The 27,054-nt window shown below is 39.8% G+C and overlaps 1 protein-coding gene and 1 pseudogene across 8 annotated transcripts in view; both read right to left on the bottom strand.

Moving 5' to 3' along the window:
• Nucleotides 1–5,779: 5,779 nt before the first annotated feature.
• The window catches only part of LOC102163334 (uncharacterized), a 158,769-nt gene continuing 137,494 nt past the window's right edge, over nt 5,780–27,054 (bottom strand). For 5 of the 7 annotated variants that reach the window (XM_085017116.1, XM_085017139.1, XM_085017134.1 and 2 more), the window contains one exon: nt 8,652–9,529. The gene's annotated coding sequence lies outside the window, so the exon portion shown is untranslated. Of the gene's footprint in view, nt 6,358–8,109; nt 8,277–8,651; nt 9,530–27,054 lie in introns of those variants that run through there. The other 2 variants (XR_014840413.1, XM_085017122.1) reach the window with 2 other exon arrangements.
• LOC110256995 (small ubiquitin-related modifier 1 pseudogene) lies at nt 8,652–9,429 on the bottom strand (annotated as a pseudogene). Its single transcript, XR_014840417.1, has one exon. The product of XR_014840417.1 is annotated as a small ubiquitin-related modifier 1 pseudogene (transcript).

Genomic DNA, 27,054 nt, shown 5'->3' on the forward strand with positions numbered 1-27,054 from the left:
GTTGGGCAGCTGTTCCTCAGGAGTGCAGCACCCCCTGGGGGCTGGAGAAGCTATCTGGGTCTCTGAGAACCTACGAGGCTCTTCCCTAGGGCAGCCCAACTCAGAAGGATGGCCTGAGAATGTAGGCGGAACTTTTCGCAGTCTGGCCAAGCTTGTTGCAGCTTTTCTGGGCTGCAGAGGCTCTTCCAGGGGGCTGGTGGTGCTGAGCAGCTATTCCGTGGGAGTGGCACACCCCCTGGGGGCTTGGGTGGGTAGCAGGGCTGTTGGAAACCCAAGAGGCTCCTCCCCAGGGCAGCCTGACTCAGAAAGACCGTCTGAGATCTTTTCCCGGCTCGGCCAAGCTTGTTGCAGCTTTTCTGGGCTGCAGGGGGTCCTGCCTGGAGCTGGCCATCCTATGCAGCTGATCCACTAGGTCTTGACACCCCCTGAGGGCTTGGGCGGGTAGCAGGACCGTTGGAGACCCAAGAGGCTCCTCCCCAGGGCATCCTGACTCAGAGACCATCTGAGATCTTTTCCTAGCTCGGCCAAGCTTGTTGCAGCTTTCTGGGCTGTAGGGGGTCCTGCCTGGAGCTGGCAGTCCTATGCAGCTGATCCTCTAGAGCTTGGCACCCCCTGGGGGCTTGGGTGGGTAGCAGGGCCTCTGAAAATCCAAGAGGCTCCTCCCCAGGGCAGCCGGACTCAGAAAAACCATCCGAGAATTAGGCAGATCTATTCACGGCCTGGCTAGGCTTGTTCTAGCTTTTCTGGGCTGCAGGCCTTTTCTTGGAGGCTGGTGGTGTTTGGTGCTGCTCTGCAGAAGTGTAGCCCCTCCAACGGGCAAGCAGGCCTGTGCAGGGACAGCCCCTGCGGTGGTAGGCTTCAGGCAATTGTTGAGGCCAGCCCTCCTGGATGGCAGGCAGCCCCAGGTTCAGCGAGAGCATAGGGGGTGGTGGGGGTGGGGGAGGGGATTCACTGGGAAGCACAGCTTTCATCTAGCTAGCGGGCCTGTAAGCTTGCTGTGGCTTGGGGGGTATTCTATGGGGACCCACCCCTTCTTCTCTCCCCTCCCCAGCACGGGCGCAGACCAGGCTCTTCTCCCAGGTTCCCTCTGATGCGGCTTTCCACTTCCCCACCCCTAGAGTATTGCTCCCTTCCTTTGCAACAGCTTTGTTTTCTAATCTCCCAGGCAGTCTCTGCCCCGTCAAATGATTTCTAGACCTCCCAAGCAGTTCCCACTCTGCCCCGCCCCCCAGCCTGTTTTTGGGGTCTAACCCCTGGAGCCAAGGGCTTGGTGCCCAGCACCCACCCAGGCATCCCCTGGCCCTTTCTTGGGGACTAACCTTCAGAGGCAAGGTCTCGGTGCCCAGCCCCCACCCAGGCGTCCCCCAGCCCTTTCCCAGGGACTAACTTCTGGAGCCCAGCCCCCACCCAGCTGTCTCAATTTTTGGTGACTGCCGGTAGTTCAGATGGTCCGTTCGGTTCTTGATCAGCTTTTCCGTACTCCAACTTACTGCTACACTCTTCTCTGCATCTGGAGATTCCTCCTGTTCATTTGATCTTTCCCCCGTGTAGGTGACTTTCCAGGGTGCGGGATCCCTTTCTCCTCCACAGTTCCCTTTCGGGAGTGCCCGTCCCGCTTGGATTCACCTTCTCTCACTCTCCTCTTTTCTCCCGTTCTTCCCAGTAATGTCACGAACTTCTTGCCGTTATTGGAGTTTAGGTTCCTCTGCCAGCGATTGGTTGCTGTTCTGTGCGAGTCATTTATTCTATAGATGTGCTTTTTTTGTTGTGTTTGTGGGAGAGGGCGAGTGTGTCCCCCTACTCCTATGCCATCTTGTCCTCTCCCTCTGCATCCTTTCTTTATGTTAGTCTTCATCCTGCCATTTTATTGAATTCCTTGTTCAGTTCTTGCTTCTGTTTTTAGTCCTTATATTTTCAGTAATAGTATCATTTCATCTGCATACACTGAATAGTTTACTTTTGTCTTCCAAGTTGTATAGCTTTTTAAAAAAAATTTTGAATGTCTGCTTTTTTTTTTTTTGGCCAGGACATTGAATAATATCATGCATAATTTCCTGAGATTGGCATCCTTGTCTTGTTCCAGATTTTAGCAGGAAGTTTTTCAGCTTTTCTCCATTGAGTAATTGTATTGTCCTTTCATTTTTCTTTAATGGCTTTCTTATATTAACTTATGACCCCTCCATATCCAGTCTGATGTAATTTTTATCATGAATAGATATTGTACTTGCCACATGCTTTTTCTGTAACTATTGAGTTGATCTTGTTGTTTTTTTTGTTAATGTGTTTTAATATGTTGATTGTTTTGCATAAGTTCAACCATCCTTGTGGTCCTGCTATGAGTCCTACTTGTTGTGTACGATATTTTTTCTATGCTGTTTGATTGGTTGCTTATAATTGTGTTGAGACATTTTGCATCAATTTCCCTCAGATATTTTGGCCTCTAATTTTCTTTTTTTGGCAGTTTCTTTGTCCTGTTTTTCTATTAGGGTTATGGTGGCCCCATTGAATGTCTTTGGGAGTGTTCCTTCTTCTTTAACCTTTTGTTTAAAATTTAAGCTGTTTGTGTATATATATAGATTTTTCTTCTGTAAGTTTTATAGAATTTTCCCATGACACCATCTGGTTCTGGACTTTTTATTGTAGGGAATGTTTTTATGACATCTTCAATTTCATTTCTAGTGATCAGTCACTTCAGTTGATCTACTTCTTCTTGATTCAGGTTTGGCTTGCTGTAAGTCTCTAGAAAGTTGCCCTTTTCTTCTAGGTTGTCAGATGTGTTAGCATATATATGTTCAAGTTATTAGTATTTTTACTACTGATATAACCATCGTGTTTCTGTGTTTTCATTTCTTATCTTGGTTATTTGGCTTTTATCTCTCCTCTTTTTAATGAGTCATGCCAGTGTTGGTCATTTTTGTTTCCCTTTTGAAAGAACTTGCTCTTGGTTTTATTGATTTTTCTATCACTTTTTGAATCTCTATTTTATTGATTTCCTTTCTTATTTTTATGATTTCCCTCCTGCTTATTTTATATTGTGTTTTTCTCCTTTTTCTATTACATTTAGGTGGGGGTTATGTTGTCATTGCAAGATTTTTCCTCATTTCTGAGGAAGGCCTGTAAAGCTATGATTTTCAACCTAAGCCCTGCTTGTGTGGTATGCATACATTTTGAGTGGTTCTGTCTTCATTATCTTTCATCTTGAGGTAATTTTTAATTTCTTCTTTGATTTTCTCATTGACCCACTGGTTTTTTTAGTAGTATATTGTTTAGTTTCCCTGTAGTCATTTTTTCCTCATTCCTTTCCCTGTTATTTATTTCTAGTTTCATGTCATGTGTTCAGAGAAGATACTTGAAATAATTTCAAAACTCTTAAATGTGTTGATGTTCATTTTGTGCCCCAATATGTGGTCAATCCTTGTGATTGTTACATGTGCAGTTGAAAATGAGGTATATTCTTATATTTTTCAATATAATGTCCTGAAAATATCAATTTAGTCTAATTTTTCTATTGTGTCTTTTAGAGTACTTTTAACCTTCTTGATTTTCTGTCTAGAGAATCTTTTCATTGTTATGAGTGTGGTGTTAAAAATCTCCTACTATTATTGTATTACCATCAATTTCTCTTTTACGTCTTAGTATTTTTTGTATGTATCTGGCTGCTTCTATATTAGAGACATACATATTGATGAGTATAATATCCTCTTCTTGAATGGATCCATTTATCATTGAATAGAATAGTGTCCTTCTTTGTCTTTCTTTGTGTCCTTCATTTGTTCTGCATTTATTTTTTAATATTATTATTATTATTTATTTATTTTTTCCCACTGTACAGCATGGGGATCAAGTTATTCTTACATGTAGACATTTTTTCCCACCCTTTGTTCTGTTGCAATATGAGTATCTAGACATAATTATCAATGTCCTGTCTCAGCAGGATCTCCTTGTAAATCTATTCTAAGTTGTATCTGATAAACCCAAGCTCCCGATCCCTCCCACTCCTTCCCTTTCCCATTAGGCAGCCACAAGTCTATTCTGTAAGTCATTGATTTTCTTTTCTGTGGAAAAGTTCATTTGTGCTGTATATTAGATTCCAGTTATAAGTTAAATCATATGGTATTTGTCTTTCTCTTTGACTTATTTCACTCAGTATGAGAGTCTCTTGTTCCACCCATGTTGCTGCAAATGGCATTATGTCATTCTTTTTTATGGCTGAGTAGTATTCCATTGTGTATTCCATAAACGTCTTACTAATCTGATCTTCTATTGATGGACATTTGGTTGTTTCCACGTCTTAGCTATTGTGAATAGTGCTGCAATGAACATGTGGGTGCATGTGTCTCTTTTTAAGTAGAGTTTTGTCCAGATATATGCCCAAGAGTGGGATTGCAGAGTCATATGGACTTTCTATGTATAGATTTCTAAGGTATCTCCAAACTGTTCTCCATAGTGGCTGTACCAGTTTACATTCCCACAATATTATTATTTTTTACCTTGAGATTTGGTTTATAGTGTTCTGCAATTTTCTACTGTACAGTAACACAACCCAATCACACATACATATGTACTTTTTTTCACATTATCCTTCATCATGCTCCTTCATAAGTGAGTAGATAGAGTTCCCAGTGCTATGCAGCAGGATCTCATTGCTTCTCCATTCCAAAATCTATAGTTTGCATCATTAACCAGATTCTAGTCCACATATCACCCTCCCCCTCTCTCTTTGAAAGGACAAATATCTTGTCCAAGTGGGATTTCCTTTTCTGTGAAAAGGTTGATTTTTGTCATATATTAGACCCCACAAAAAAAGAGATATCATCCAATTTTGGCTTTCTCCTTCTGACTTAATTCACTTCATGTGAGAGTCTCTAGTTCCATCCATGGTGCTTCAAATGGCATTATTTTGTAATTTTTTATGGCTCAGTAGTATTCCCTTGTGTGTATAGATGTACCATGTCTTCTTAATCCATTCATCTCTCAATGGACATTTAAGTTGCATCCATGTCTGGGATATTGTGCATAGTGCTGCAATGAACATAGGGTGGATGTTCTTTTTCAAGAAGGTTTTGTCCAGATATATGTCTAAGAGTAGAATTGCTGGGTCATATTGTAGTTCTATATTTAGTTTGCTGAGGTATCTCCATAGTATTTTCCATAGTGGTTGTACCAAGTTACATTCCCACCAACAATGTTGGAGGGTTCCATTGTCTCCACACCCTCTCCAGAATGTGTTATTTGTTGACTATTAATCATGACCATTCTGACTGGTGTGAGGTGTTACCTCATCATTGCTTTGATTTGCATTTCTCTAATAATCAGTAGGGACTCAATCCAGCTAAATTTAGGTATCTTCTGCCTCAATGAAGTTTCTTGGGGCTGGAACTATGGAACTTTTCCAGATATTCCTTTTAAAATTTATTAGAGTACAGTTGACTTAATTTTAATTTTTGCTTTACAGCATAGTGAGTCAGTTGATAAATTCTTTTCATATCATCTTCCATTATGTTTTATCCCAAGAGATTGGATATATTTCCCTGTGCTGTATAGTAGAACCTCACTGTTTATCCATTCTAAATGTAATACTTCACACCAACCAACCCCACCCCCCCATCCATCACACTCTCCCCTGCTTGGCAACCACAGGTATATTGTATAAATTGTGAGTCTCTTTGTTTTATAGATAGATTCATTTGTGTCATATTTTAGATTCCACATGTAAGTGATGGCATATGGTTTTTATCTTTCTCTCTCTGACTTACTTCACGTAGTATGAGAATCTCTATTTGCATCCACTTTGCTGCAAATGGCTTTATTTTTGTTCTTTTATGGAGTAGTATTCCATTACATATATGTACCACATTTTCTTAATCCATTCACAGATATTTCTTTTAAGGCAAAGCATAAGGTGTTGCATCTGGCTGCTCCTACAACCCAGAAAGAAGTAGAATGTCTGTTGGGCCTCTGTATTTTGGAGGCAACATTTTTCTCATTTGAAGTTGTAACTCTGGCTTTTTTATTGATTAACCCTAAAAGCTGCTATTTTTTCAATAGAACTCAGAAGAAAACAAGGCTCTCCAACATTTCCAGGACACCATGTAAACTACTTTACTACTTGGGGCATATAACCTAGCAGACCCGATAGTACTTAAAAATTTATTTATGGAGTTCCTGTCGTGGCACAGTGGTTAACGAATCGAACTAAGAACCATGAGGTTGAAGGTTTGATCCCTGGCCGTGCTCAGTGGGTTAAGGATCTGGTGTTGCTGTAAGCTGTGGTGTAGGTTGCAGATGCAGCTTGGATCCCACATTAATGTGGCTCTGGTGTAGGCCAGTGGATGTCCATATGCCATGGAAGCAGCCCTAGAAAAGGCAAAAAGACAAAAAAAAATTATTGAAAGATAGGCTATTTGGAGCCTTGAGGAATTCCTATATTTAAATGGTAGTAAGGGTTTGGGGTATTTTGGAGATACATCTTTCCATCTTCCAAAGATAACTACTCTCCTTTTGAGAAACACCTCTAGGCCTGGTACTGTGTTTAAAAAATGAATTATTGGAGTTCCCATTGTGGCTCAGTGGGTTAAGAACCTGACTATTATCCATGAGGATGAAGTTTCAATCCCTGGCCTATCTCAGTGGGTTAAATGATCCAGTGTTGCTGTGATCTGTGATGTAACTCACAGATGTGGTTCATATCTGCTGTGGTTGTGCTATAGGTCAACAGCTGCATCTCTGATTATAATTCAACCCCTAGCCTGGGAACTTCCACATGCTGCAGGTATAGACCCTAAAAAAAAGTGAATACTTGACAATGGACCACACTGTCACCATGTGATCTGAGCTTCCATCATGAACTGGGTGTTATCTGACCCACCAAGTCATCACGTTGGGCACAGAAAGCAAATCACCACTAAATGTATATATGTGACATATATTTGATTAGGCCCAGGCCTAACAAGCAAAATAAGTCATATGTGTTGGTGACATAAATTCCTATGGTCCCTACTCCTACTACACTGCCTTGTCTCTCTCAGTGTAAGCCTATCCCATAAAGGAGTGTACCCTACTATCAGTTGACAGAGGAAGAAAAGACACAGGCCTGGTTTATAGATTGTTCTTCACAATATGCACACACCAACCAATAGTGGACAGCTACAACAACATGTCCCCTCTCTGGGACATCACTGGACAGAGACAAATGGAAGTGTACCCAGCAGGTGGGATTTTGGGGCAGTGCACCTCGATGTTCACATAGTTGACCAGATTTTAATTATATACTTATTCATGCACTGTGGCCAATAGTATTGATTGTTGGTAAGGACTTGAGAGCTACATGATTGTGAAATTGGTAACAATGATATTTGGGGATGATTACTTGGAGAGTTCTCTTCTAATGAGTAAAAATAAATAAAAATATTTGTATGTCATGTAAATGCTTATCCAAAGTTGATCTAATCAGAAGAGGACTTCAATAGTCAAGTGGATATGATATCTCAGTTTATACCTAGCAGCATTTTACCCCAGAGAGCTCTAAATTACCTAATGGGCTATAATAAAGTGGCCATGGTGGCAGGACTGACGTGTGCATAGAATCAGCATCATAGGCTTCCAGTCACCAATTCTGTGTCCCACTGTCCAGCAGCAGGCATCAAGAAGGAGTCCCTGCTTGGGCACCATTCCTGAATTGTTCAGTCAGAAGAAGCAACCTGGCAGCAGGTTGATTACTCTGGACCACCTCCAATATGGAAGAGTTAGCATTTTGTCCATAGTGGGTTAGACATTTATTCTGGATAAGGATGTGCCTTTCCTGAATGTAGTGCTTCTGCAAAACTGACATATTTGGACCTGACAGAATATACTCACGACCACAGTATCCTACATAGAACTGCTTGGGATTTAGGAACTCTCATCACAGCAAAAATAAGTGTGGCAATGGGTACATGTTCATGAAATCCACCAGCTTCACCTGCTGGCTCGATAGGATAGTGGAGGTGCCTTCTGAATACTGAGTTATATTTCCAGATAGGTGGCAATAAGTTGCAGAGCTGGGGCAAGGTTCACCAAGGTACTCTGAAGGTTCTGAATCAGTAACTAATACATGATTTTTTTTCATACCATTTGAATACATGGGTCCAGACATCAAGGAGTAGAAATCGAAATTGTACTACTTGATTTTACCCCCTGTTGATCCAACAGCCACTTTTTTCCATTAGAGTTTATGCTGGGATGACCTATAGTTTCAGAGGAAAGACTGCTCTCATCAGGAGACAAAATGATGATTCCTATGAACAGAAAGTTGAGATTACAAAATGGACACTTTGGCTTCTCATGACTCTGAATTAAAAGATAAATAAGAGAGTACAGAACTGGATGGGATTTTTTTTTACAAATATTTTATTTTAGTGAAGCTGGTACAGACAACTTCCATTTAAAACCAATATCCCAGGCCAAAAAGTACTAATAAAATAAAAAACATCAGTGTTATATTATATACTCTTCTGCATGAATAACTTTTAACTGCTAATTAAAATTAGAACTTTTCTTGGATCTTCTAACAAGGTTTCTTTTTCATCTTAAACCACTTTCTCTTTGGTGTAGTCATCTTTGTAGTTGGTCATTATCTCTGCCATATTGACTACAACTTGATATTTCTCTTCTTTTGGTCCAGAACCTCAGATTTTAAAAGTAGCTTAAAGTTAAGGAAAAGTCATTTTTTCCCACAGTTCAGGTGTCTAAAATCTTCAATCTCCCACTGAATGCCATATTCCAGGAGTGAAGCAATCACATGCTAGAACTTCAGGGCCAGTAGGAAAGTCAGTTGAACACTCACATCAGTTGATCCTATTTATCAAAAGCCTGAAAAAGCACTGTCCTGGGAAAAGTGGCCTCTCTGTGCACACAAATAATTTTTTAAAAGGAGAGGGCAGTATAAAGGGGGTTGAGGTTTGATCACCAAATATCAGCACAATAAAAACAAACAAAAATGAATAATGGGCACTAGAATTCAAATTACCAGATGTTTTAAAGAGATGGGGTGCCAGTTTTCAATTCTGTTTTGAATACCACATTACAAAAGAATTATTTTAAAAAATAAAAAAGGATTAAAGGAAAAGAAAAAATAAAAGAATATCTAACACATTGAGTGACCCCTTGTTTGTTCCTGATAAACTTCAATCACATATTCTTCCTCAATTCTCAGTTCTTTTAGAACATGATTATCAGCAATTCTCTGACCTTCAAAGAAAAACTTAAGTGAATTTGTTGAAACACCCTGTCTTTGACTGCATGATTCTTTGAGTTTCTTGAGATGTATTGTCATTTTTACTTTGAAGTCAATCTCACTACTATCCTGTCCAATGACTTTGAGTTTGTGTACATTCCTTACTTCTTATCCCCCAGCTCCTCAGTTGAAGGTTTTGCCTCCTGGTCAGACATACTGATGATGGCTTCACCCAGATCTCTCCACAGCAGCAGCCTCAGGTAGACAGAATATCACTCTGGGGTTTACTGGACGGGATTTTTTTGATTTTGACAACTGTCAAAACAAACAAACAAACATAGTTAGACATAGTTTAAGTGGGAAAACATTTTTTTAATGCCAAAAGAAATTTTCTAGGACAGGTGTTAATTCTGAATACAGCATTAGCTAGTGAAATTTATAGCCATGAGGCTTGGTGGGGGTCTGTGGATAGAAAATTACTAAGAGACTACATCAAGTGTAAACGGATTTTGACTAAAGATATTTAAAGGATTCTTGCTCAATAAAGTCCAGGCTGATGAGTTCCCACTGTGGCTCAGCAGGCTAAGAGCCTGACATAACCATCCTGAGTTTGAGGGTTCTATCCTTGGCATCACTCAGTGGGTTAAGGATATGGCATTGCCACAAGCTGTGGTGTAGGTCTCAGATGTGGCTCAGATTTGGTGTTACCTGTTATAGATGTGTTGGCTGTGAAATAGGCTTGCAGCTATAGCTCCAATTAGAACCCTAGGTAAAAAATTTCCATATGCCACATTTGTGGCCATAAAGAGGAAAAAAAAGGCCAGGATGATCAGACATCCCATGGTGAATGGTGGAGGGTGAGTAATCTGATTAGATATTAAAAGAAGTTAGATATAGATAATGAAGGACTCTTGCTAAACTGACTTAGTAAGTTTCTTGCAAAAGAAACAAAGTGAATAGGTGGGCCAAGGAGAAGGTTTAGGAGTCTCACTAAAGTTTTGTGAAGCATATAATCTTTGTCAGCAACCTCTCTTGTTCAAAGGAAAAATTAGACATTCTTTCCTTAGAACAATAAAAGTCCATTTCTTGTTTGGCTGTCTCTTATGTATTAAGAGCCAAACAAGGGACAGAGCAAGATGTCAGTGGAGTAAGAGGTCTCACTCACCTTCTCCCACAAACACATCAAAAAAACACATCTATATGTAAAATGACTCACACAGAACAGCAAATGAATGCTGGCAGAAGAACTTAATCCCCCCAAAAGGGCAAGAAACTCTTGACATAACTGGGTAAAATGAAAGAAAATGAGAGAGAGAGAGAGAAAAGGAATCAAGATGGGACTAGGATTCCTGAGATGGAGATGTGGAGAAAAGAAACCCATATCCTGGGAAGCCACCTAACTGACAGAAAGATCAGCCAAGTTGGAGGGACCTCAAAGTAGCCAAGAAAAGCACAGCAGCTTGACTGAGAATGGCAAAGCAGAGTGAGAGCCTCACCGATCATCTGAACCATCAGCCCAGATACCACAGACTGAGATGCTTGGGCAAGGGCTGGGTGATGAGACTTAGGCTCCGGAGGTCAGTCTTCGGGAGAGGACTGGGGTTGGTGGTGTGGACACAGCCTAAGGGGCTAAGGAGCAGTGCACCATGGGCATGTGAGTGGTGTGCTATGGGCTGGGGAGTGAACAATGTGGCAGAGGGAACCTGGGAGAAGGTCTAGGCATGCAGGAGAGGCAAGGTGCAATTATTGTGGAGGGTAAGAGGAGGAGGGGAGGACCACCATAAAAATCTCCCTGAACATCATCTAGCAGGTGCATGTGCACCCACAGGCTTTCAGAGGGTGGGTTGGCTCTGGTGCAGGCTACAGGCAGTAAGAAGCCTCTTGCTCATTTAGGGGAGACTGGGTGCTTCTTGTGCAGGCTACCAGTGGCCAGGCAACTCTTGTGTGGGTTAAGGGCATAGGGGGCTAAGTGCGATATGGTGCCTCTTGCACAATCTACAGGTGGCAGTGATAGACCACAGCAGTTGTCTCAGAGACCAGAGGGAGGCATGGCTTGCCACCACTGGGGGCCTGTGAATGGGCTCCACCTGTGACCCCAGTCACCTCAGCAGTTGGCAGAAAAAGAAAAAAGAGGGCACTGAAACCAGGCACCATACCCTATTGCTTTCATTCCCATGGGAACACAACTGCCCTGCAGCTGCCACTGCCAAATGCTCAGGGTGGTGTCCAGACACTTGGTCACTGTCCCTTCCTAAGACCCTACAACTAGGAGCAGCTGGTGCAGAACCTCCTTCGTGGGCTAAGTAGGACAGTGTGTTTCTTGCATGGTCTGCAAGTGGTGGAGGCAAACCACCCCAGTCATCTCTGAATCCAGAGGTGGGCATGGCCCACCACCACTGGGGATACTGGAACAAAAATCACTTGCAAACCCAACCACTTCAGAGGGCACCACAGAGAAGGACACTGTGAAAGAACACCTGTTGTTGCTCTTGCTCCCCTGGGAGCACATCCACCCTATTGCTGCCACTGCAGTCCCGAGACACTTGATCACTGTTCCTTCCCAGGAAGCTGCAACTAGGATCAGCCTGTGCAGCACCTCCTGTGGGAGTGAAGCAGGATGAGGTGCTTCTGGAATGGTCTACAGGAGGTAGGGGAAAACCACCACAGTTATCTCTGGCACCATAGGTGGGAGTGGCTTGCCATCACTAGGGGTCCATGAACAGATACCACTTGCATCCCCGTTCACCACAAGGGCACCACAGAGGAGGGCATTGTAACTGAACACCACCTAATGGTGTTCTTGTACCCCTGGGAACATATTTGCCCTGCTGATACCACTGCCAAATGCTCTGGGCAGTACCCACATGCCTGATCTCTGTCAATTCCCAGGATCCTCTGACTAGGAATAGCCTGTGTGTCACCTCCTATGTGGGATAAGTGAGACAGGGTGCTTCATGCAAGGTGAACAGGTGCCATAGGCAAACCGCTGAAGTTATCACTAACTCCAAAGGTGGTCATGACCCACTCCCACTAGGGGTCCCTGAACAGGCACCACAAGTGGTTTCAATTGAACACTAACTGTTGTGTCTCTCACTCCCCTAGAAACTCACACACATTGCTGCTGTTACTGCCAAATGCTTTGGTCACATTGCAGATCTGCACTGAGCTCACTACCACTTCCCAGGGCCCTGCAACTAGAAATAGTCTGTGCCACCTTCCTGCAGGTCCTTGATGCTGGCCCTAACCATTGCCTCCTTCTCCTGAAAACATGCTGAGCATTCTGGGGGTAACAGCCTGCTCACACCAAATAAAGAAACAGCAAATATTCAAATTCCCATTCCAAAAATTAATAGTAACTCACCAAAAAATACAAAGGGGTGTTCTCACATAGAAGTAGCATCACAAACACAGAAAAAGAAAAACACAAGCAAGATGAAGAAGACCAGAAAACATTCCCAGTTAAAGGAAAAGGATAATTCACCTAAAAGCAGTCAACAATGAAACAGACATCTACAGACTGACAAACATTGAGTTCAAAAGGAAGACAGTGAAAATACTGAAAGAATTAAGGCTGAATATCAAGGAATTAAGAATGTATATGAACAGTAATGCAGATTCCTTTAGAAAGGAACTAGAAAATATGAGGAGCCAAGAAAAACTATAAAATGCATTTTCAGAGATGCAACCTGACCAAAAGGCAATAAATAACAGAATGAACAATGAAGAGGAGTGAATTAGTGACATGGAAGATAGAACAATAGAAATCACTCAATCAGGACATCATACAGAAAACCAAATGAAAAAACATGAAAGCTATATAAGAGATCTATGGGATAATATAAAGCAGGCCAATCTATGTAGAAGAGGAATTCCAGAAGGAGAAGAAAAAGAAAAGGGGATTGAATATATATATATATATATATATATTTCTCTTTTTGCCATTACTTGGGCTGCTCCCATGGCATATGGAGGTTCACAGGCTAGGGGTCTAATCGGAGCTGTAGCTGCCAGCCTACGCCAGAGCCACAGCAATGTGGGATCCGAGCCACATCTGCGACCTACACCACAGCTCACGGCAACAACCTTAACCCACTGAGCAAGGCCAGGGATCGAACCTGCAACCTCATGTTTCCTAGTCAGATTCGTTAACCACTGCACCATGACAGGAACTCCTGAAAATACATTTGAAGAAATTATGGCTAAAAACTTTCCAAATCTAAAGGAAAGTAATGTCAAGATACAGGAAGCACAGAGAGCCCGAAACAAATAGAACCCAAACAGGCCCACACCAAGTCAAACGGTAATAAAAATGGCAACAGTTGAAGGTAAAGAGAAGATTCCAAAGGCAGCAAGAGAAAAGCAAATGGTTAATTACAAGGGAACCCCCATAAGGCTATCAGCTGATTTCCCTGCAGAAACACTACAGTCCAGAAGGGAGTGGCAAGATATATTTAAAGTGACCAAAGGAAAAAAATTGCAATGTAGAATACTCTATCCACCAAGAATATCATTTAAAATAGAAGGGGAAATAAATAATTTCTCCAACAAACAAAAAGCTATACTAAACCCATTCTAAAAGAAATACTGAAAGGGCTTCTCTAAACTAAAAAAATAAGTAAGAAGAATTAAGATGGAAGAAATCACAATTGGAAAGTGGTCACTTAAATAAGCCAGCATACAGATCTACACATGAAGATGATGAAAAAAAAAGAAGCCATCAAAATCATACAATGTGGGGAAGGAAAGTAAGAATATACAGATTCATTTTTTCTTTTTATTTTAATGATGTGTTTGAGCCTATATGACTATCAAGGTAAAGCAAGCAGATACAGGAAGGGGTTAACATACTTAAAAAAACAGGGCAACCACGAATCAAAACTGAACATTAAATTCACAAAAAGTGAAAAGTACTCAAGCTTAAAATAAATGGAAACCATTCAAGCAAAAAAAAAAGTACGAAAAGAGAAACATAGAATGAACTGGAAAATAAGGTTTCAAACGGCAATAAATACATATCTATCAATAATCACCTTAAATATCAATGGACTGAGTGCTCCAATCAAAAGACACAGAGTGGCAGATTGGATACAAAAGAAAAAACCTGCAATCTGCTGTCTACAAGAGACTCGCCTTAGGGCAAAGGACACATATAGATTGAAAGCAAGGGTATGGGAAAAGATATTTCATGCCAGTGGACAAGACAGGAAATCAGGATTTGCAATACTCATATCGGACAAAATAGACTTTAAAATGAAGGCCATAAAGAAAGACAAAGAAGGACACTATTTAATGGTTAAAGGATCCATTCAAGAAGAGGATATTACAAACATCATTACATATGCCCTAAAAGTGGAGCACCCAGAAAACTACGAAGAAATACTAACAGACATAAAAGGAGAAATTGATGGGAATACAATAATAGCAGGAGATTTTAACACCCTACACCTTAGACATAAAATCAATAAGGCAAGAGAGATCCTAAAGGAGACACTAGAAAACTTAGACTTAATCAACATTTTCAGGACATTACATCCAAAAAATAAAATCAGAATATACATTCTTCTCAATTGCACAAGGAATATTCTCAAGAATTGATCACATGTTAGGGCAAAAAGCTAACCTCAACAAATTTAAGAGTATAGAAATTATTTCAAGTACCTTCTCTGAAAACAATAGCATGAAACTAGAAATCAACCACAGGGGAAAAAAAAATGAGAAAAAAAACTGACTACATGGAGACTAAACAACATGCTACTAAAAAACCAGTGGGTCAATGAGGAAATCAAGAATGAAATTTAAAAAATACCTCAAGACAAATGATAATGAAGACACAACCACTCAAAATCTAGGGGATGCCACACAAGTAGTGCTTAGTTTGAAATACATGGCTTTATAGGCCTTCCTCAAAAGAGAAGAAAAATCTTACAAAAACTTAACCCACCACCTAAATGAATTAGAAAAAGAAGAAAAAACAAACCTAAAATAAGCAGAAGGAGGGAAATCATAAATATCAGAGAGAAAATCAATAAAATAGATTAAAAGTAATAGAAAAAAATCAATAAAACCAAGAGCTGGTTCTTTGAAAAGGCAAAAAAAAAAAAAAATGACAAGCCTCCTGCTATACTCACCAAGAAGAGAGAAAAAACCAAATAAATAAGAAATGCAAAAGGAGAAGTCACAACAGATACTGCAGAAAAACAAAAAACAATGAGAGAATACTATGAACAACTGTATGCCAATAAATTTGACAACCTGGAATAAATGGACAAATTTCTAGAGACTTATAGCCTGCCAAAACTGAATCAAGAAGAAACAGATCAACTGAACAGACTTATCACTAGAAATGTAATTGAATATGTCATAAAAACACTCCTTACAAATAGGAGTCCAGTACTAGATGGCTTCAAAGGTGAATTCTAGCAAACATACAATAAAGAAATTATGCCTATCCTCCTTAAACTTTTTCTAAAGTTTGAGGAAGAAGGAATACTCCCAAAGACATTCCATGATCCCACCATCACCCAAATTCCAAAACCAGACAAAGATACCACTAAAAAAGAAAACTGTAGGTAAATAACTTTGATGAATATAGATGCAAAAACTCTCAACAAAATTTTAGCCAAACAATCCAACAATATAAAAAAAGATCGTACACCATGACCAGGTTCATAAGCATGGTTCAACATATGCAAATCAATCAATATCATATACCACATTAACAAAAGAAAAGTCAAAAACCACATGATCATCTCAATATATGCAGAAAAAGCATTTGACAAAGTCCAACATCCATTCATGATAAAAACTCTTACCAAAGTGGGTATAGAGGGAACATAAATTAACATAATAAAAACCAATTATGACAAACCCACACCAAATATAATACTCAATGGAGAAAAGCTGAAAGCCTTCCTAATAAAATCTGAAACAAGACAAGTATGCCCACTCTCACCACTATTATTCAACATAGTACTGGAACTTCTAGTCACAGCAATCACACAAAAGAAATAAAAGGCATATAAATTGTAATAGATGAAGTAAAACTGTCACTGTATGCCAATGACGTGATACATAATAGGACCATAAGGACTCAACCCCAAAACTACTTGACCTGAGCAACAAATTCAGCAAATTAGCAGGATATAAGATTAACATTCAGAAATCAGTCACATTACTTTATAATAGCAATGAAATATTAGAAAAGGAATACAGAAATATAGTATGTTTTAAAATTGCACCACAAAAAATCAAATAACTAGGAACAAACCTGACCAAGGATGTGAAAACTTATATGCTGAGCACTATAAAACATTACTCAAGGAAATTTAAGAAGATGTAAATAAATAGAAAGATATTCCATGCTCATGGCTTGGAAAAATTAATATTGTAAAAATGGCCATAATACCCAAAGCAATATACATATTCAATGCAATCCCTATCAAATTACCCAAGACATTTTTCATGTAACTAGAACCAACAATCCAAAAATTTATATGCAACCACAAAAGACTCAGAATTACCAAAGCAATCATGAGGAAGAAAATCCAAGTAGGAAGCATAACTTTCCCAGACTTCAGGCAATATGTCAAAGCCACAGTCATCAAGACAGTGTGGTACTGGTACCAAAACAGACATACAGACCAATGGAACATGATGGAGAACCCAGAAATAAACCCAGTCACCTATGGTCAATTAATCTTTGACAAAGGGGGCAAGAACATAAAATGGGAAAAAGACAGTCTTTTCAGCAAGTATTGCTGGGAAACCTGGACAGCTGCAAGCAAATCAATGAAACTGGAACACACCCTCACACCATGCACAAAAATAAACTCAAAATGGCTGAAAGACTTAAATAGAAGACAAGACACCATCAAAGTCCTAGAACAAAACATAGGCAAAACATTCTCTGACATCAACCCTACAAAGGTTTTCTCAGGTCAGTCTCCCGAAGGAACAGAAATAAATGCAAAAATAAACCAATGGGACTAATCAAATTGAAAAGCTTTTGCACAGCAAAGGAAACCAAAAAGAGAACAAAAAGACAACTTACAGAATGGGGAAAATAGTTTCAAATGACGCAACTGACAAGGGTTTAATCTCTAAAATGTAAAAACAACATATACACTCTACAGCAAAAAAACCAACAACTCAATGGAAAAATGGGCAAAAGACCTGAGTAGCCATTTCTCCAAAGAAGATATACTTATAGCCAACAAGCACATGAAAAAATGCTCAACATCACTGATTATTAGAGAAATGCAAATGAAAACTACCACAAGCTACCACCTCACACCAGTCAGAATGGCAATGATTAATAAGTGCACAAAAAATAAATGCTGGATGGGGTGAGGAGAAAAGGGAACCCTTCTGCACGGTTGGGAATGTTAACTGGTACAACCACTGTGGAAACACTATGGAGGTACCTTAGAAAACTATACATAGAACTACCATATGACCCAGCAATCCCACTCTTGGACATATATCTGGACAAATCTTTCCTTGAAAAAGACACATGCAACCGCATGTTCATTGCAGCACTATTCATAATAACCAAGACATGGATACAACCCAAATGTCCATCAACAGATGATTGGATTAAGAAGATGTGGTATATATACACAATGGAATACTACTCAGCCATAAAAAGAACAAAATAATGCCATTTGTAGCACCATGACTGGAACTAGAAACCTTCATAATGAGTGAAGTCAGAAAGAGAAAGACAAATGCCATGTGACATCACTTATATCAGGAATCTAATATGTGGCACACATGAACCTTTCCACAGAAAAGAAAATCATGGACTTGGAGAAAAGACTTGTGATTGCCAAGGGGGAGGGGCGAGGGAATGTGACTGGGAGCTTGGTATTAGTAGATGCAGACTATTGCCTTTGGAATGGACAAACAATGCAATCCTGCTGTGTAGCACTGGGAACTGTCTAGTCACCTATGAAGGAGAATGATGATGTGAGAAAAATAAATGTATACATGTATGTGTAACTTGGTTACTATACTGTACAGTAGAAAATTGACAGAATATTGTAAACCAGCTATATTGGAAAAAATCACTATTTAAAAAAAAAAGAGCCACCCAAATCATATGTTGAGACTTGATAGCAAAGAGTATACTCTTTGGTACTTGCCATCAAGCATTTATTGAGGGGGATTTTATATGAAAATAAAGAAAAAAAGTAACATAAGTTAACCCAGTTTCTGAGGTAGAGTTAAAAGGGGCTTATTATGAACAAGAAATGATGCTCCTCTCTTCCCTACCACTCATATAATTCCACTTGTTTTAGAAACTCTGTGCCAGGAATCTGGGAAGAAATACAGAAAGATATCCTATTTTATATCACGATATGGCATTAACATTTTCATACCCTCTTGGTGGGTATGGGACACCACTGGTCTTTACATTGGAATAAAATGGCATGGGGCTACATTGCACATCTATAGGGTAACCAAAACAACTGAGTATGAGTTCCTAATTAGTTTTCTAATAGTATTCATGGGTCCAGGGAAAAGAAGGGAAGAAATTAGATTGGTACCACTCACTATTATGCCCTATTGACCCAATAGCCACTTTTGTATTTGGCTTTATTTACTCACTGAATAAAAAATTTTAAGGCATATTCTAGGGACACAGGGAGGTGATATGTGGAATACCTGACCTACTGTACTTCATATATCAGTTCCCACAGGAAGCACAGGTATTAACCCAATCTGGAGAGGCAAGGAAGCCTTTCCAGAGCACATGGTGCTTCAGAACTTCTCTGTAAAACATAAGGTGAAGATGCACCACACAAAGGAATTGTGCAAAGTAAGATTGAAGGGGAAGAAATAGTATGGTGGGACCTGGGATCTCTAAGTAATTTGACACTCCTGAGCCTGAAAAGCCAGGTCAGGAACAGAGGGACCTGGACCTGAAACCAGATTGTGCAATATCTTGAAGGCCAGTCTGAAGGGCTAGGGTTTTATTCTAGGCTCCTGGGGAGTTAATAGTGGGCTATGAGCTGGAAATGTAGAGATGCTCATCCAGGGCTGTCTGGCAAGTGAGCTAGAGGAGAAGGGGAGCTCAAGGCCAAGAATCTAGGTAGGAGACTAGGGTGAGGGGCCAGAGAGCTGGGGAGATAGAGGAAGAGCTGAGGCAGAGAGAACTGGTAACAAGAGGGACAGAGATGAGAAGAGGTAAGGAGGAGGGAAGTATCTAGGTTCACCCTAGTGAACTGCCAGATTTGGGGGTCTCTCCTATATGGAGAATCAGGGTAAGGGTAACTGAGACAATTGGGGACACAGAGGGTGAGATGAGCATGGAGAAGGCCAACATCTGCAGAGAACTAAAGCTCAAGAGATAGATTCAGAGACAGGGAAAGTTTAGTTGTTGAAGCAGTATTGGGAGTGGACAGAGAGAAAGGAAACTGGGTCCTTGAGAGAAATTGGTCTTTCTAGGGTATGCGCCAGGTGACTAGGTAGATGGTGGGATCACCACAGAGATATAGAATGTGGGGTCTGAAAATAAGTTGATTGGAGCTTGGTTTGGGTTATCCAGAAAGGTGTGGATGAACAGGCCTGAATCTTGGGAAAGACACCCAGGTTGGAGAGAGACCCTAGGGACCATCCTGTCCCAAGGGACGGAAAAAACTGTCAGATGTATGCAGTCAGTGCAGAGGACATGGTTTAGAATGGGGCCTTGGGAACTACCTTTATTTTAGAGGACATTGGTGGAGGAAATAAAGACACCTATTCATGAAGGAGGCTAGGAAGTTCAGCCAGAAAATTGGGGAGGAAACCAGAAATGCATGACTCCCTCAAAACAAGGAGAGGTGTGCATCTCAAGAAGGGGGCAATCAACTCTGTTGAATGCTAATGAAATATCAAGTATAGTGAAGACAGAGGGTTAGCCACTGAATTGCTCAAAAGGAAAGTCTCTGGAGAGCTAAAAAGTTCATGAATGTGGGTTACAAGCAATGAGTAGAAGTTTTGCTGAGAAGGATGTTAGAGAAATAGAGCTGTAACTAAGAGAGGGTGTGGGGCTTGTTCTTTAGGTTTTATAGCTCCAGAACCGGTCAGTAGAGGATCAGGCACACAGGCCATCTCAGAATGTTTTTTGAGTGAATGAACAAATAAATTAATAAATGATACAGAGAAATAGAATGTGTGGGGGAGAGAGAGAGAGAGAGGGAAACAAAGAATAGCAATAAATCATAGCTGTTATTTTGTTATTTCCTCACATATCAGAATAAATGATTCTGTCATACAAGTCAGATTTGAAAATTTTCTCTGTATAGAGAAATGAACTGATAAGGGTAATTTTGATAGTGTCTACACTAGTGATATTTCCATCAATCTTTTGTTGCCTTGTTACACTTCTGTTACAATAGTATTTGTATTTGTAACAATGGTATTTGTTACACTATTGTTACACTTGAGACACTATTGATATTTCTGTCAATCTTTTGTTGCCTTGTTTCATGATCCCCAGAGCAGTGTGTGAACGTTTAGCTTCTTCCCAGTTACATTTTTCAGATGATCAAACTGAGGTCAGGACAAGTGAATGGCATGACAGCTCACAGTGAGTCACAGGATGGATGAGCTGAGGTCGCAACACAGGTCTGTATGATTGCAAAAGCTATCTTTTTTCTTTTAAACTTGTAGGAACAACCACACATTCATCTACTCACATGTGCACTGACTCAGTCATTCATTTTTCCTTTCATATGTTTGAATAATCATTAATAATAATGTTTAAGGAACCAGACTGCTTGGGTTCAAACTTTGGTTCTGGCCACTTACCATCCGTGTTACTTTAGGTAAGTGACCTTATCTAGTTATGTCTCAGTTCTCACAACTATAATGATCTCCATGCTGTAAGCCTTCACACCATGTGTTGAGGTGGATGAGTTCTCTCTAGGGAATGGACTTAATATTGAGCTTGTGCTGATGGCCAAGAGCAAAGCATGAGCCACGGGGGCTAGAGAGCTCTGGATATCCCCCATGAGAGGTGGTGAAAGATGCTCTTGCTCTGAAAGCAAGAGAAGTGTGGTCTCAAGCCAGTCTCTGCCCTCTTTGAGCCTCCAGCTACACAGAGAATTCATTGGCTTTATCCACAAAACACAAACCGAGAGTGTGTGTGTCAAAGGAGCCATAGTAAAACTCACTCCCCATTCTCCATTACCTGCAGCCCCAGGTAACCACTAATTGCTTCCTGTCTCTACGGTATGACTATTATGGACATTTCATATAAATGGAATCATACAATATGTAGCATTTTGTGACTTCTTTCACTTATGTTTTCAGGATTCATCAACATTATAGCATGTGTGTATTCCATTCCTTTTTGTGGATAAATAATATTCCATACTATGGATAGACCACATTTTTTAATCCATTCATAAGCTGATGGACATCAATTTAATAGGTACAGGATTTCTTCTGGGGGTAATGAAATGTTCTGGAACTATATTGTGGTAACAGTTACACAACATTCTACGTGAAGTGGAATTAAGTGAATTGTAGACTTTAATGTGGTTCAAATGTTGAATTTTATTTGAGTTAACTTTAACTCAAAAATATAAAAGGAAAAAAAATATAAGAGGAGAAAAAGAGAGAGAATATGAGAGGGAGAGAGAAAGATATGTGTGTCAGGCCTATAGTTTTTTTACAATATTTTAAAATGAAGAAATGCATCACCATAGATCTGAATTTCCAGCTTCCCTTGAAAAGTCACAAAATTTGGCAATGCCCCACATTACAGAAGGGCAGCTGCACATTGAAGCCAAAGAATGAATTTTATTACATAAAAATTACACCTCAAAAAACCACATCCAAAAAAAAAACCCACAGAAAGGGGGAGGTTGAGTTAGGTGGTATCTAGGAACAAATAAAAAACAGAAGCCCTTTGATTCTGAATTCATAGAGGAAGAGAAATTCAAGACCCACAGAGAAAGTGAAGACTTAGAGGTAGGAATGGAGTGGCAGAGATGTGGGTGTGGTAGTTCTCCTTAGTCTCTTCATTTTTTTTTCACTCTGTGTCTCTGACCACATTTCTCTTGGTCGTCTCTCAATCTCCTTCCCTCTGAGTCCAATTTCCTCTTTAGTCTTTCCCTTCTATCTCCCTGTCTTCCCCTTTTTCCCTCTTTCCTCTATAAAAAATGCTTCCAAAACAAAGAATAAAACTCTTGTGAAACAGCTTATGATTCAGAGAGAATCCAGTCCAGGAGATTTCTAAATGTTGGGCCCAAAGTATTATTAGATGTACAGTTAAGAGCGATGGCAATGCATAGTATTACTGGGTTGCAGTTTGAATGATTGTGCTGATGACATCAGCTATTCCAGTGAACTTTCTGATCATTCCACACAACAGCAGCCATAGAGGTTACTCATACATGATCTGCTGTGGTGATTTCCTTAAGGTTTATATCATATTGTCCAGCTTTAAATCACAGGTCTTCAGGAAAAGGACAGGTTAATTCTCAGTGAATCCAAATCAGAAGGGAAAATATTGGAAGCATTAATTTGAATAGGTGTAGCCAGATATTGCAGGACACTAGAAGAAATCAGGATCTTTCCCAGACTTGCAAAATATGCAAGACTGATTCCTCAAGGGTACAGAGTAGTTTTCTACTGAAACATAGTTTTTTTCCCTTTCTACTGTCACCATTTGCCCTATTAGAATAGATTAATTTGTTTGCAAAATAAGCAGTCTTGTGAAATTTTTGTACATGTATAGAGCTGAATACTTATGATTTGTGCTCTTTATTTGCATTATAATTCAATAAAAAATCTTAAAATGGAAGTTCCCATTGTGGCTTAGTGGGTTAAGAACTTGACATAGTGTCAAGTGGATTAAGGATCCAGCATTGCTACAAGCTGTGGCATAGGCTGCAGGTATGGCTTTGATCCATTGTTGCTATGGCTGTGGTATAGGACATAACTGCAGCTCCAATTCAACCCTAGCCTGGAACTTCCATATGCTGCAGTGAGCCATAAAAAGAAAAAAAAAATCTTAAAACAGCAACAAAAGAACACCTGCTAAAATATATAAAAGAAATAAGGGAGGAAGGGAGAGAGGGAGGAATGGAGGGAAGGAAAGAAGGAACCAGCTCAAATCTAAATATAGCATGGACACATAGATTTTCAAGTTATAGCCAAAGATCCTGATGGTGCTCAGCAGTTGAAAAATTACTAAAGGCAAACATGAAGGATAAGGATACTGGATAACTCAGCCTAACAGAATCGTTGCTGAAAACAGGCCAGGGAGATCAAACATCACCTGATTCAAGGTGCAGAGTGAGAAACCTGATTAGATATCAAGGGTGATCAGATAAGGAGGATAAGAAACCACTGCTAAGCTGACTATTCAGAGTTCTTGTTAAGGATTTTACAAGAAATGCATAGAGGGGCATGGGAGAAGGTTCAGAAGTCTAACAAATGTTACGTTAAGCAAAGAATATGTGTCCCTACCAACAGAAAATTGGACAATTTATCAACAATAAAGAGTATATTTCAATTCCTGAATATCCTTTAGGAATTTTTATTACCACTCCCTATGTTTAATGTTAATGGAAAATTACACAAGCCAATCCATACAAGGGCAGTAATTGTGTAGATTCTTTAGGAATGGATTTTTGGGTTACACTACAAGGTAAAGAAGATCTTTTTATAGTTTCTACCTAATGATAGTATATTAATTTAAGAAAACACTGTTTTAGAAGAAGAGAACTTCTTGATATGCATCATTGCACTATTTATCCTAATGCTATTTTTAAAGAGCCTTACAAATAAATTCATCCAATCTCCACCAGGCTTTAGCAAACAAAATAGCAAACCTTTTCCAAGACCCTTCCTTGAACATTGTTTTTTTTTTTTTCTTTTAAAATATCCATTTAATATGTGTCTTACACTTTTCCATTTTCTCAGTCTATAACAACCAATTGTTCAGGTTTAGGATGAAGTTATTATCTTTGACACTTAACAAAAACATGCTTTTGTTTTTCTTTCTCAAAAATACATTTTATTTTCTTGCATACTGGTTTTTCCTTCACTTTTTTTAAATTGGGGTGGATTTAACATCATAAGCCTGGAAGATATGGTTTGGGCTTTAAATATGTTAGTTATTATCATATTATTTGACAATATTAATTCAAATTTAAAACAATTTTTTTGCAGAGGCAGAATTGAGTGTTTTAAACTGATTGTCACAGTATCATTCTGTTGCAAATTTATGAATACATCATTTTATAACTTTATAGAGGCATATGAATTTTATAGTACAAATATCACATTTATTTGACAGACCCAAATATATTTACTTCCTCTTTACTTAGTTTATAAAAATAAGATGCACGTGGCAGGATGAAAGTGGTGGACCCTTCCAAAAACATATTACAAAAATAAAATCTGCATGTGGAACAATTCACACAGAACATCTACTGAATGCTAGGCAGAAGACCTGAAACCTCCAAAAAGGGAAACTGAGTAGAACAAAAGGAAAACAGAGAGAAAAGAGAACAAAAAGTACTTGGGACAGGACCAGTACTCCTGAGAGGGATCTGTGAAAGAGGAAATGAATCCGCACCCTGGGAAAGAAACTATCTGACTGGGAGATCAGCCCAGAAAGAGGGAACCTCAGAACCTTGGAGAAAATCACAGCAGCCAGACTGACTAGAGCAAAGCAGAGAGAGAGAGAGAGCTACATAAACTATTGGCACCATCAGATACTATAGCTGGAGATGCTCAGGTGGGGGCTGGGTTCTGGGACTCAGGCTCCAGAGGTCAGTTCCAGGGAGTGGACAGGGTTGGCTGTGTGGAAACAGCCTGGAGGAGTAAGGTGTGGGGCACCAAGGGCTGGAGAGTGGAGCTCCAGAGCCTAGGGAACCTGGGAGGAGTCCTGGGCCTGTGGGATAAGCAAGGCATCACTGTTGGGAAGGGTGAAGGGAGAAGGGGAAGGACTTCCATAGGAATATCTTTCTTTGTGTATTTGTGTGATACCTTTTGAACAGGCTATGGGGGGGCAAAAGACTGCAGCTATCTCAGGCTGTAGAGGTGGGCATGACCTGCCATCACCAGAAGTCTGTGAACAGACACCGTATATGGCCCCAGTCATGTCAGGATTCAGTGCAGAGGAGGGCACTGTAGCTGAATGCTACCTGTTTTTGCTCTTACTCACTTGGGAAAGCACATGCCCTGCTGTTGACACTGCAAAATGTTCTGGGTTCCATCTACACCTGTCTGAAGATGCCACTTCCCAGGGCCTTGCAACCAGGAGCAGCCTGGCCAACTTCATGCAGGTCCTCACCACTCTCAAGAACCCAGCAACCAGGCATGGCTACTAGCCCTGCCCATTGCCTCTATCTCCCTGGAAGCATGTACAGGTAGTATGCACAAGCACACGCAAGTACACCCCCTATCAAGGGGGTAGCAGCTTGAACACACTGAGGAAAGAGAGAGCAAGTATACAAACCAAAATTAGCCCTCACACCAAAAAAAAAAAGATAATAGTAAACCCTCACAAACTACCCAGGGGCACACTCAAATATAAAGAGCCCTCCAAGACTACAGTAATTGATTTACCTAAACTCACAAAATAAGAAAAATATAAGCAAAATTAAGAAGCTCAGGAACCATTCCCAGTTCAAAGAAAAGGAAAATTCCTCTGAAGGAGCAAATAATGAAACAGACTTCTGCAGTCTAACTGACACTGAGTTCAAAAAGGAAATGGTGAAAATACTGAAGGAATTAGGGTGAATATGAAGGAATTGAGAGCAGATATGAACAGTAATGCAGATTACATTATAAAGGAACTAGAAAATATGAGGAGGAGCCAAGATAAATAAGAAAATTCTTTTACAGAGATACAAAATGAGTTATAGGAACTGAAATAGAATAATTAATGTAGAGGAATAAATAAGTGACTTGGAATATAGAATAATGGAAATCATGCAATGAGGACAACAGACAGAAAACTAAATGAAAAAAAAAACATGAAAGCAATATAAGAGATCTATAGGATAATATAAAGCAGGCCAATCTATGCATAACTGGAATACCAGAAGGAGGAGAAAAAAGTGTGGGGATTGTAAATATATTTAAAAAATTATGGCTGAAACTTTCCAAATCTAAAGAAGAAAGCAGATATCAAGAAATATGAAGTACGGAGGGTCACTAAACAATTTGAACCAAAACAGACCTGCATCAAGACATATAATCAAAATTGGCAAACGTTAAAGATAAGAGAGGATTCTAAAGGCAGCAGGGGAAAAACAAAATGTACAGATGGCCAACAAACACATGAAAAAATGCTCAATATCCCTGATTATTAGAGAAATGCAAATCAAAACTACAATGAGATAACACCTCACACCAATCAGAATGGCCATCATTGATAAATTCACAAATAACAAAGGCTGGAGGGGGTGTGGAGAAAAGGGAACCCTCCTGCACTGTTAGTGGGAATGTAAGCTGGTACAACCACTGTGGAGAACAGTATGGAGATACCTTAGAAATCTATACATAGAACTACCATATGACCCAGAAATCCCACTCTTGGGCATATATCCAGACAAAACTCCTTAAAAAATACACATGCACCCACATGCTCATTGCAGCTCTATTCACAAGCCAAGACATGGAAACAACACAAATGTCCATCAATGATGATTGGATTAGGAAGATGTGGTATATATAAACAATGGAATACTACTCAGCCATAGAAAACAAAATAATGCCATTTGCAGCAACATGGATGGAACTAGAGACTCTCATTCTAGGTGAAGTAAGTCAGAAAGGGAAAGACAAATACCATATGATATCACTTATATCTGGAATCTAACATAAAGCAA

Source organism: Sus scrofa, chromosome 1 (assembly GCF_054392235.1).
Source record: "Sus scrofa isolate SSC_HxYL_T2T_F1_AM1 chromosome 1, Sscrofa_HxYL_maternal_Yorkshire_Landrace_v2.0, whole genome shotgun sequence".
Lineage (NCBI taxonomy): Eukaryota > Metazoa > Chordata > Mammalia > Artiodactyla > Suidae > Sus > Sus scrofa.